The sequence below is a fragment of the Molothrus aeneus genome, chromosome 4 (genome assembly GCF_037042795.1).
Source record: "Molothrus aeneus isolate 106 chromosome 4, BPBGC_Maene_1.0, whole genome shotgun sequence".
NCBI classification, from domain to species: domain Eukaryota; kingdom Metazoa; phylum Chordata; class Aves; order Passeriformes; family Icteridae; genus Molothrus; species Molothrus aeneus.
This window is the reverse complement of record NC_089649.1, coordinates 38,516,775-38,527,922: the sequence shown is the minus strand read 5'-3', so window position 1 is coordinate 38,527,922 and position 11,148 is coordinate 38,516,775.

The window sequence follows — 11,148 nt, the reverse complement described above, 5'->3', positions numbered from 1 at the left end:
ATAAGGTAATTTAGGTGTCAATCTGCCAATATTAACTAATTTCAATGGAAATCCCTTCCCTTCCCTTCCCTTCCCTTCCCTTCCCTTCCCTTCCCTTCCCTTCCCTTCCCCTGGGATGATATTTTCCACTCCTCTTGCTTAGCAATCATGCTTAGCTACATTATGTTTCAAATTATAGTCAGTGTCTACTATGAGCAACATGTAATGGCCAAAAGAGGGAAATATAGGCATAGAAAAAAGACGAAACTCTAGCAGCCATTAATCTGTGTAGTAATTTTGAAAGGAAAACTGATTTTATAAGCTGTTTTGAATAAAAAGGTCTTGTTTGCACAGCAAATTCAGTAGGCATTTTTGTGTAGTACACAACCAATATACGCAAATTGGTTTTTCTCCTATTCCAAAATATAGAAAGAAGAAAGAGCACAACTGCATAGCTAAAGATCTTTCTAGAGGTTTTAATTAGTCTTTCATGTTCTACCTGGGATATACAAAAAGTGTAGGTAAGGTAGGTGCATCCCTTTGACAGAGAGGAACATCGATATTAGAAACACTTCAGTTACTTTTTAAAATTTCCTGGTATTAAAAATTTTCTTGTGCGTCTCAAAAAATCAAAAATGCCAACACTTACTAGCACTTGAAAAGTCCTCTAGTAAAGATGCTTCAATTCTGAAAAAGTTTTAAGAAAATGAAAGCCTAGAATGTTCTATTAAATATGAATAGATGCTGGTGAAGAAATGCTGGTGAAAGAAAGACAAGTTAAGCAAGCCACCACAGTCTTGACCTCAAGTCAATGACATGACTGACACTCCAAGTGTGTCCTGAAAAATGACATTCCACAGCTCCATGAAGAAGGTATGGGACACAGTGGTTTGTAATTCTCTGAACAAATGAAAGCACAACATTTTTACACTTCAGCAAAATTGGACCTGGACAATAGGGAACAGAAAACTCATTTGGATACATGCGGTGTTTTAAAACACATCACCAGGATCTTCAAATCGATCCGGTACCTAATGGCAGGCAGCACTGACATCTCAGTACAGAGACATATGATGACCAGGCATTGTATATGCCTGAAATCTCAGTGGTCACATTATTGTACAAGCTCTTATTTTGTGAAAGGAGGGCTGAGTGAGACCTGCAGGCAGGGAATTACAGTAATCCAGACGATGTCACAGAAGCATGAATTAACGTTTCAGTATCTCTATGCGACAACGCTCTCAAACTTGTTATATTTCTCAGTTGATAATAGGAGTTTTGTTCCCCCTGAATGCACATGATGCCCAAAGAAAAGCCCTCAATTAAAGTTTACCTCTACATTTTGCACAGATGAAGACCAAGCAGTATTTATGTGCAGTACAGAGAAGGGACAAATCTTCAGACATTGTGTTAACAGCATTATTAAGCACAGTGGTCTCATCTTTTTCATGTTTAAAGCAATTTTGGGGCAGTCAGAACTACACTTCATAAGAAATGGGGATCAGATGCTCCTATGGAGTCTGTAGCAAAATAATGTAAGTCTTCTTTTCAATAGCTGTGCAAGCTTTTTACTTCTACTCTTCTATCTTCCCCTGGATCTTATTATCCCCTTTTGTCTACAATGCTTCATCAGAGACACAGCAGTTTAAACTGCTATATGACCTGAGAGATGACTTCTTTATCACCTCTGCACTTTTATAACATAAGTAAGTGACAGATAAAGTATATACAAAAGCCTGGACTGTGACCTGAGCTAATAATTTTTGTGGGCTAAGTCTTGGCATTGTAAGTCTTGCACAGTGCTTGTTCAGGCAAAACCTGCACAGGAGCAAGTAAGACCTTTATCAGAGTCAAGCCCAAATGAAAACAGATTAGGGTCCTCAAGATTTGCCCACTTTGGACCTCTGCTTAGAATTTCTTGCAAGAATATTGGGGCATGTTTTCATAAGCAATCAGAAGAGTGAAAGTCTGTTCTGCTATTTTAAAATACTCAACAGTTCTGTATCTACATTACTGGGGTATGTACCAGGAAATTCAATATGCCACATAATACCACTTCAAGTTTGCCACTAAAATAAACAAAAACTTCTGAGTGGCACGCCCTGTATATACAGAGGTAGGTGGTGTATCCAGGTGCTCCATGTGCTTGTGCATACTGGGAAAACATTTTCAGACTTGTTACTCATTGGACCTGGGGACACTACAGGAGCCTCACCTTCCTCAGGCTGTCAGATATAGAAAAACATATTTTCCTCTATCAGAACTAGTAAAAATAAATTCAAAACTGTTAATTTTGTAGCTCTGCTTTATCTTCTATATCTTTGACTTAAGTCAAGTGGGTTTTTTTTTATTCTGTCCTAATTCATCCATTCTGTAAAGTTATAAAGCTTATTAAAGGTAACAGCAGTTCTGTTTAGCTCAATAAATATAGATTTGAATGGATAAAAAAAACTAAGCAGTTGCTATTGTTTGCTATTATCATTTACATGCTTTGTCCAGAATTTCTGCTATCAGTGCTCAAAAGCCCTGTGAATCCTGCAAGAAACCTCTGACCAGTTTCATTCCCCAGTATGCATAATGTAAATACCAATGGCTTCTACATCATAGCAGTGCCCATTTCTTAAGGGCATATATTATGCTCAAGCAGGGCACTAATTCTATTATTATCAAAAAGCAGATGTTTTCTTATCTGCACCTTGGAAAGTCAGTTTCATTGAAATCAACAATGCACAGGATAATTTTGCCTGCTAGTCTTTTTGAATGCTTTTCCTTTGCTTAAAATCTCTTTTGTTTGTCTCCTGAATGCCCGGGATTCACTAATCACCCTGAGCCCAACACAGAAGTTTTTTATTACACATCATAACAATTTTTAAATAATTTTGTATTTATATTAAGCCTACTGTCTTTAAAAGCTTTTCCAGTCATATGACCAAAATTTGTCTCATACTAGGAAGATTAAAATTTATATTTTTTTTACCTGAAATCTAAGATTCTTTCTTGATGTCTTGATTCACAAAGTGAACTTTCAAGAGAAACAATAAATATTGCAAGCTTCACATTGCAGTAATGATGGATCGTGTCACAGCGGTAGTTGATGTCTCCACTTTGCCTATGTACAGAAAAAATGCAAAGGGAGATGACAACAGACAGTAAACTTAACAGCAGGCACAGTAACATAATGAAAAACAAGGAACAATAGGGGAAAAAATAATTTAATTCAAATCATCAGTTAGACTCTAATAATTAAAAACATATGTAGCTCTTAAATTTCTGCTACATTATGTTGCCAGTGAATGTCCCTATTAAAATAGAATAACAAAGAAAGATTTTAGCAGGGTTTATAATGTTCTGGTGGGGTTGGGCCCCACTGTCCCCAGAATGAGAGCCACTTTAGGTTGTAAAAGACTTCTGATATTTTGGGAATTTTTTTACTTTTAATATGGACAGCAAAAGGAAATCTAAAATATAGTATCAATTCCCAATTCTCCCAAATTTGCAACATGCATTTTAACAATAAAAACTTCTTAGTTGGTCTCATAAAATACAATAATCAAAAGCACGGGAAATTCTGATATATATGACATGCCTAATAAAAAAAATAATTAAATGTCCTAAATAATTATTGTCTATTTGAGAATTACAGCAGGAATACAATCTATCAAATGAATGGAGGCATAATTGAGACAATTTGACTCAGGAGCAAGTGTTCAGGACAAAAGATTTCTGGGTCAGACAAGACTAAACTATCAGGGTTATAAAGCATCATGGCAGCAAAACCTTCTAAATATAAACTTTGTCAATTTTACTAGAGTCAAAAGTACAGACAGCTCAAAAGACAAAAAATTAACTGGTCAAGTCACATAATGAATTTGGAGAGAGCAAAAGGCTGCCTACAGAGAACAAGGCAAACAGCCTTGCATGAGGACATTCTGAAAGCCAACAAAGATTGAATCTGACTGACATAAAGTATTCATTAACTCACAAGACAAATGAGAAAAATAACAACTCGGTTCTATAAAATAGAATGTTTTTATTTTAACACTTGCCATTTACAAAGTTAGATTTAATATTGAAGTGAAGCCTGTCCATTGCACAGGCAGTGCTATAGGTTATCCTATCCCCAGGCAGTCTATCCACTCCATGCACAGCGAGTCTTACAAGAGGGATTGCAACTGATCCTAAAGGTGGTTTCCAGCTCTGCAGTGTCCTCTTCTGGCCCCACAGTGCAGACCTCATTCTGCCGCAGGTCTCCAGGAGACAGCTCTGACTAGTGTCACCAGGTTGGTGCAGCTACCTCTATCCTACATCTTTGAGACTCTTCTGGGCATTTTCTAAAGGATCAGTGTTATGAGAAACCCAAAGAACTCATAGACAAAGCTATACATATTTTTCTCCTGCTGGGAATCAGTTTTCACATTGATGCTTACAGCTCTGTTATGATCAGAGCAGATATACTTCAGCAACTCGTTCTAATGAAGTATTTCTGATTCCTCTGTAACGAGCTTTCTCTCACTGACTGAAATTAACTCTTTCCCCTGGGGTTACTGAGCTACATGTGCTCCTTTTTGCATCTCACTCCATCCCCCCCTAATACTTCCAAACTAAGTACTAGAGATGATGGGGACCCAAACTAAGCACTAGAGGTGATGGGGTCCACTGGGTGCATGTGACTCTTAGGGGTTTGCAATCTACAACAACCTCATGTATTTTCTACTTAGGTTGTAAATAAAGTATAAATTTTTGTGAGCATATTTTTTAAAAAATTAGACTAGGAATTAATGAACATTTCTTTATTGCAACACAGGGTAAACATTTATGTAGTGCAGTTATTTCCGATCACTTCCATGTGGCTGTAAATTTTGGACAAATGACATACTACATTGCCACCTAGTGAATAAATTCAGAAATTCAACTTAAAAAGAAAATTGAGTATACAGCAGCAGGATAATGATACAGATAGCCTTAAAAACAGCCATATATAGCTCCCTTGTGATAGTCATGTGACATATAATGAGGTGTTCACTGACCATGTTAATCCTCATGCCTGTGTGTTTGTGCATGTGTGCATTGCCCTGCCTAATCACTATGCACATAAGCCTGATTGATGAACATCAGTGTTACCCTGTAAAATATTTGTGCACTGCCACCAGTGTCAAGGAAGTGCAGAAACCTTATATGGTGCAGTCTGTCATGATTGCCATCAAACCACCTATGCCTAGGCAACATTAAATCTGATTTGTTATGAGTGATGAGGCAGTCCAAATTCTGCTTGAATACATAGTACTCTCAGACTGTGCTGTTTACTTGGACTCTGCTGCCAACAAGCTGGCCACCCAGAAGATTTTACATGATTTTTAAGATAGACTGCAGGGATAAAAAATCTGTGACAAATTGCAAGTGATATCTTGACAGTCACCATATTAGCTTTTATTTCACACTTATTGCTGTTTCAGAACTTATACTGGGACACAGAAATGCCAGACAAGAGGTGACTACATGAAAATGTTCTAATCAGAGATTATGAAGGCATAAGGCAGTGTTGTACCAAAAATTTTTGAATGCACTCAATCACCCTGACTGCCAGCAGACTTGTTTCAGAAACCATCTTCCTCATCAGCACTCTCCACCAAGCAGGCAGGTCATGAACTTGAGAAGTTCAAGGACCAGTTTGTCATTATTTTTTCTAGCAGGAAACATTCAGTTCCTAAGCAAAAGATGACAAAATTACTTACATGACAGACATCGCCTGTTTGGAAAACTCTGCATTATTTGTTACAGAGAAATAGCTGTTGGCATATTTTGTAATTGTGTCTATGTAGAAGAACACATCCATACAAAAATACAATGCCTAATAAGCATGAAACAAGTGTAAATTACTAATAGCATATATGTGAGCCCAGATGTTTTTCCTAGTACAGCTGAGGATTAGGAAAATAGGATTTCACATTACTGGAGTAGTAAAAAAGCAAAGTGTGCTTCACGAGCAGCTGGAAATTGAGGAAGTTCCTTGCAATTATGTCCTCCATTTTAAGTGGGTATATACAGGCATCAGGGAGCCTGATAATAAGATACAATTATCTTAACATTATTATTATTGTATCTTAAATGTTAAGATACAATTTATATTGTTTTGTCCTCAAAGTCTGTTTGTCTGGATGCATGTATATATTTACTATCTTAATTGTCCTCTCAAACAGTAGAGGACAATAGAGCCAAAGGCAGCTGATCCAGCCATGCACCTAATTACTAGGTCATTTGCTGACCTAGTATAGGTCAGAGGCATACCTTCTAATCTGGATTAATTCTTCTTTTCATAAAATAATCAGAACACAGTCAAAAACATACAGTGTACAGAACAAGATGCTGTTTCTCAAGTTAAACAATGAAAAAGGCTGCTTGAAAGTCCATACATATCTTAAAACACCAAATGGAGAGGAAGTTCATGTCCCATCTGGTTTCCAAGAGAATTTTATTATAAATTTTAGATACATTTTTCAGCTGCTGGGTATTACGTTTATTACATGGATTGATCTGTAATCTGTTTTTCTCCTTGACTGGAACCTGGTTTTATGAGTGAGACACTGAAATAAAATGCCCTTTCATCTGCTAGTTCTTACAGACTGTAGACAGAATCATAATTTCATACTATCTGTAGACTAGCAGGAGTCTATATTTGTACTTCAAAGCCAAATATGTGCAAAGATAATGAATTTAAGTTCTTAAAACACAAGCAGAGGATTGCTTATAACTAAAGCTTGTATAGTTCTGGGAGTAAACACAGTCAAAGATGACACTATTGTTGGTATGTCTTTTAACAAACAAAAATTAATTGCAGGGGAAAAAAAAAGGCCAGACTTCTAAAACTACAGACTTACTATACATTATTTGACCCATTTGATGCCTGATTAATATTCCAGATTTTTTATTAAATTACTGTACAGACTTAGTCTTTACATATTTTACACACATTCTTAATAATTATGTCACAGAATATATCAGAAGACAGAGAATATACAACAGTATAGCAGTCCACACATCTCTAGAAAACATGCAGTGATAAAAATAGCAACAGTTTAATTTGAAAACGTAAATAAAGAAAACTGAAACTGCTGAGATGATAAATATCATAAATTGAAATGACACTAGTCATTTTTTAAAAGGGGTGAAGTCTTTGTTTTCAATAAATGTGAAAGAACAGCCTATCCTACCATGCCCTGATGAAGACAGTTTTAACAAAGCAGTCGAGGGTATTTCAGGTACTAAAAAATAACACAGTCCCAGATCCTCTACATTTTTTTGTGTGTGTATAGTAAACAAAATTCATACTGATAGCGAATGATACACTATTAGAATGCATATTTGATCAGAGCAAACTCTGGTAATAACAATGAATAAAACATAATAGACAATTTTAGAAACTGAGTTAGAAAAGTGAGGGCACTTATATGACAACAACCATCTTTGCCTCCAGAATGGTTTTACTGATTTAAGTAGCAACCACGTGGTACAACATTTAGCCATGATCATGATTCCAATACATGGATTACTGAAATTAACAAATGTTAGAAGAGATCGTTAAATAAATTTTCTCTCAAAGTCTGTAAGTAGTTTCATCTGAAGTAGTATTTGCTGGGATATGCCTTCTGGACAAAATACAATTAAATAATGCACCACTTATGGATCAAATCAAAACTTAAATTAACAAAAATTAATTACATGGAAAAAGCAGCCACTTTTTGTTCAATTTGTTGTAACACAGGGCAAGGGCAATACCTCAGGATTCCACACTTGACCTCTCTGCTGTCACACACACAGTAAATTGTGGTTTGATAAAAATACATTAAATGGGTACATTTTCAAAAACATTTTAGCTGTCATATGTTTTTGTTTTCTGAAGAAACTATGCTTTCTCTTATGTGTTAATTATGTGCAATCACTATTGTTATTTTATTTTTATTGTTATATGCATGCAATTCTTTAATGGCGTGCAAAAGATTTTTAGACACATTTTTTGCACTGAGATCATAATTTTTAAAATAGACATAGAAAGGAAAGGCACAATAGAAAAGAAAAATATTTCAAGGAAATTTATTTAAGCTGACTTTGATAGGTAGAAAAGAAGAATACTAGGCTCTTGAGAAACAGGATGGAGGTACTTGAGTCTTCCATATCTCATTCTAGATAGCTCTTTCATCCTCTCACTTCTCTGGGTGCTGCTATTCCTTAGTGAATCTCACAGCCACACTAAATCTCAAGTTTTCATTTGTCTTCCCTAGAGATGCTCTGTAGCTGTGCAGGCAGTGGTGCATGCCAGGAGATAGAGTTCCTCTGTACTTATCCATGGATATTACTGACCTGAAAGACACATGGGCTCAGATTTTTCTGCATATCTCTCAAAAATATAAGATGCAGAACTAGAGACAGTGTGTCAGCCTGTCCTCTATCTAAGTTCAGGGTGTTCAGTTTAGACTAACAGAAACACAGAAATATTTATGATGGAAAAGACCCTTAAGATCACCAAGTCCAGCCATTAACCCAGAACTGCCAAGTTCACCACATCCTTAAGAACCATGACAATTAGTTCACTGCTGTCCACTCAGTGGATAATATTTCAAAGACACATCTCTGATTTAAGTCAAATATAAACTATGTCTTTTCATACTACATCTCCAGCAATTCTGCTTACAGGAGAATCAAACATGATAAATTAGTGCTATTACATGAAGAGCCATAAGCATGAAAATCCTGGGTATTTTCTGGTGAATTAATTGTCAGTACAAAGGTTAATCCAAGCAAAAATACATCTATTAGTCTTAACATAGCTTTCATGTAAACAAGCTCATAGAATAATTCCAGCAGAATATTAGACATCCCTATATTTGTATTGCTAGTGATTTTGAATTTGAATCTCCAGGTGAAATACAGCCAGCTAGAGCCAGCTCAAGAGATATTCCCTCAAGCTACACAGCTGTCCCTCATACACATGAACAAAAGAGCACATGGTAGCTGGTAACATAATTCACCTTAAAAAGAAATGTGTAGCGTTTATGTGCATAAATATTTAAGTGAAAATTCTGGCAAATTCTCTTTACACCCCAAGTCCAAACAGCAATTATTCTATTTAAAAGCTTAGTCATTTTTATCAAGTCACAAAAGAGGTGTTTAGTACCAGAGCAGCTTAAAATTAAGTCCTGTTTGAATGGAAGTCTGTGGTAACACCATAATTTCAGTATGGTATATCCACCTCTCAATCAAGTCTTACACCCCCTCTAAGTAAAGCCTAAGTGATGTTATTGCTATACTGATTGACAAGGTTGTTAAATTTTGGCCCAAATCTAGATTTCCTCCAAATAAAGAGTACAGAGAATGGGAAAATTAACAGACAATAAAGATGATGATCTTGACTAATCTTAGCAATTTTAATTTAGTGATATTTCAGTTTAATATTTTAAGATTTTTATTTCTGTAAAGGTATATGTTAATGTTTTCATGAAAGTCAAGACAATGTAACAATGACCACAGCCTATTGTTAATTCATGAATTCAGAAATGGTGTCACACACACCGTTACACGTGTTATTAGAGACCAAGGGAGTTGCAGGTCAGTAGGTTAGCTATGCATCCCTTTTTTCTCGTATGGCCTTGTCCCTGCACAGCACAGAGCTCTAGGCAAGTGCCCTACGTGCCTCGTAGCTTAACAATTGCTGCTGCTGATGAGGGAGTAGTCATGTACCAGATACTTTTCCAATGAAGCCAATGGGGCCACCAATAGCAGTAGGGGTCTGAAAGGTCAATTTAACTGTTACTTATTCAAATCTGAATTCATATTTATACTACAAAAACAATGTAGCCTCTCCTTTCAAGTCTAAAAAGTAATGGTAAAATCAGAACCCTGCAGAGAAGAAAACTAGGAAGAGATATATTTTATTTATATTTATGTAGGATATGTTATGAGTCTAAGTCATAACATTATTCCAAAAGTGAAAATCAAAGCTGACAGCATATACATGAAACAACTCCTTTCTCTCAAGTAAAAGCTTCTAGAATTTGAGAAACATTTATATAGAATGAAAACACAAAATCTGAAGCAAAATTCTGCTCTTATTCCAACCTACATAGTCTCCTTTACATTCTGTGGTGATGCACTTGTGTGACCAGAAAAGGTTGAGATGATTATACTCACATAACCAGACTAAAGTCTCACAAAGTAAGTAAATTAAGATTCATACCTGCTGCTAACCACTGACTTGCCCTCTTGTCTCTAGACATTATATCTTACAATTTAATCAGTAGAGAAGATCAATTTCTGGCACAAAAATTAACTTAAAAATGTAGTGGTAGGTCATAACGTTCTGTTTCTGTGCTTTTTATATCTCAGCCATCTTATCTTAAAATATAGCTAGGAAAATATTACCAAGAAGATTTTTGTTTAAGATTCTAGTTTGTTAGTCTGAAGTCAAAAAAGACTCATTTCCCACTTAATAACCCCTGTGTTTGATATCAGACTTCAGTGGAACTTCTGAAGGACAGTAATTGAATGGCTGGTACATTGCTGAAACAGCTTCTCAAAACAACCTTGACCTGATTTGTACATTTCTTCAGTGGTTAGGAAACACTGCAGTGCTGTGGATACATCCAGTTCAGACAAAATGGAGTAGGAACTTGCTCTTTACTACTTCTCAGATGCATTCTTAAAACCTGTCTTCAAAGTTTTACAATAGTTGAACTGAAGTTTGAGTTTACACTGAACATTATGGGGATGTGATACCTTAGCAAGCTTTACGTGGCTGAACTTAAGTAGGAGACATGGAAGCCAGTATAAAACAAGGGGGCTGGTAAATACAATGGAATACATGGAAAAAACAGAATGACACTATTAGTGATATTAGTACTAGCAAAGACTACAAAGAAACACTTTGGAGAAAAGACTATGTGAGGCAACACAGTTTTCTTTTCAAAGATGGGGCTCACACATTTCAAATTACCTCCTAAAGCAAATACTTATTGCTTTTCCATGGTCTAACCATGAAAATATCACAGTGTTGCATGTGTTGATATACACTGGCATTAGATAACCCTAACCTGGTGAGAATCCTGGTTAAAATCTTAGGCATATTCAAACCATTTGAAACATATATAGACATCATAAGTTACCATATTTCTATATTAA